The following is a 1,959-nucleotide window of genomic DNA, read 5'->3' on the forward strand; positions in this document are numbered from 1 at the left end:
CAATATCTCATGAACCACTGGAAGGATGTTTAAAGAAACCCTCAGTAAGTAATCAATGGATCCACATCTATAGCTTATTAACTTTTGTAGTCAACCCAATTTAAGATGGCCACTACAGCCAAGTAATCTTCAGAAACACAAAAATGGAAGTAACTCAAACTTACAGATAGGGAGCTAAAATTTTGTGCGGTAGACGCTGAGAGTCCTCCTCAAGGCAAACTTCCAGCGCTACAGATTTGTGCTATTTTTGCTTAAAACTTTGGCATTCATCATTGGAAAGTGTTAGCGAAATACCTGTTTGTTATCAAAATAACTCATTAACCACTGGATGGATTTTAAAAAAGTTTCAATTCAGTTTAGTGCCACTTCACAACAAAAATTATCCCAGGACACTGTACAGAGAAAAACAGAAAAATATCATAAATATGATTCAAATACTTTGTACAATTCAGCACCTATTATCATACAACACATTTGAATCTGAACGTGTCTTTGTGGATTTAGAAAAAAAAACATATGACAGGGTGCCGAGGGAGGAGGTGTGGTATTGCATGAGGAAATCTGGAGTGGCAGAGAAATACTTGTATGTTAGACTGGTACTGGACATGTATGAGGACAGCAGGACAGTGGTGAGATGTGCTGTAGGAGTGACGGATAACTTCAAGGTGGAGGTTGGATTGCATCAAGTATCAGCTCTGAGCCACTTCTTGTTTGCTCTGTTGATGGACAGTCTAACAGGTGAGGTCAGGCAGGAATCCCTGTGAACTATGAGGTTTGCAGATGACATTGTAATCTGTGGTGAGAACAGGGAACAGGTGGAAGAGAACTTGGAGAGGTGGAGTTATGCACTTGAAAGAAGAGGAATGAAAGTCAGTCGTAGTAAGACAGAGTCCATGTGTGTGAATGAGAGGGAGGCTGGTGGAACAGTGAGGGTACAAGGAGCAGAGGTCACAAAGGTGCAGGACTTCAAGGACTTGGGGTCCACTGTCTAGGAAAATGGGGAATGTGGTAAAGAAGTGGAAAAGAGAGTCCAGGCATGATGGAGTGGATGGAGAAAAGTTTTGGGAGTGATTTGCGACAAAAGAGTGTCAGCAAAGGTCAAAGGAAAAGTTTATAAGACAGTGGTGAGATCAGCTATATTGTATAGTCTGGAGACAGAGACATGGACAAAAATACAGGAGACAGAACTGGAAGTGACAGAAATGAAGATGTTGAGGTTCTCCTTAGGAGTGACAAGGATGGATAAGATTAGGAATGAGATCATCAGAGGTACAGCACAGGTTGAACAACTGGGAGATAAAGTTAGAGAGACCAGACTGGGATGGTTTGGACAAGTCCAGAGGAGGGACAGTGGTTTGGACATGTCCAGAGGAGGGACAGTGGGTATATTGGTAGAAGGATCTTAGAAATGCAGCTGCCAGGAAAAAGACAAAGAGGAGATATATGGATGCAGTTAGAGAGGACATGGAGGTGGTTGGAGTGAGGACAGAGGATGCAGAGGACAGAGTGAGGTGGAGGAGGATGACTCACTGTGGAGACCCCTGAAGAGGGAAAAGCCGAAATAAAAAGAAGAAGACATTTGGATCTGAATATCGATCTGAATTCAGAACATGACGAAATGTTAATTAGTAAAACTTACAGATCTAAGATAGATCTTCCTTAGATAGAGAACTTTACTAATTGGCTTTTATGTATGTGAATGTTCCTGTAAAGTGCACTGAGACCACTTTGTTGTGATTTGGCGCTATATAAATAAACTTAATTGAATTGAATTAAGGAAACCAGCGGACTGTCCCAGTCTTCACTTCGTTACTATCTTCCACACTGAGCAGGACATTAGCAAAAGTGGACTTCCTTTTAACAGGAAGAAACCTCCAGCAGAACCAGAACAAATATAAGTGGCCATCTGCCTAAACTAGCTAGGGTTATAGAACAAGACGTTGACACAGACAAACACAG

The sequence above is a fragment of the Nematolebias whitei genome, chromosome 16 (assembly GCF_014905685.2).
Source record: "Nematolebias whitei isolate Nwh7 chromosome 16, NemWhi1, whole genome shotgun sequence".
Classification (NCBI taxonomy): domain Eukaryota; kingdom Metazoa; phylum Chordata; class Actinopteri; order Cyprinodontiformes; family Rivulidae; genus Nematolebias; species Nematolebias whitei.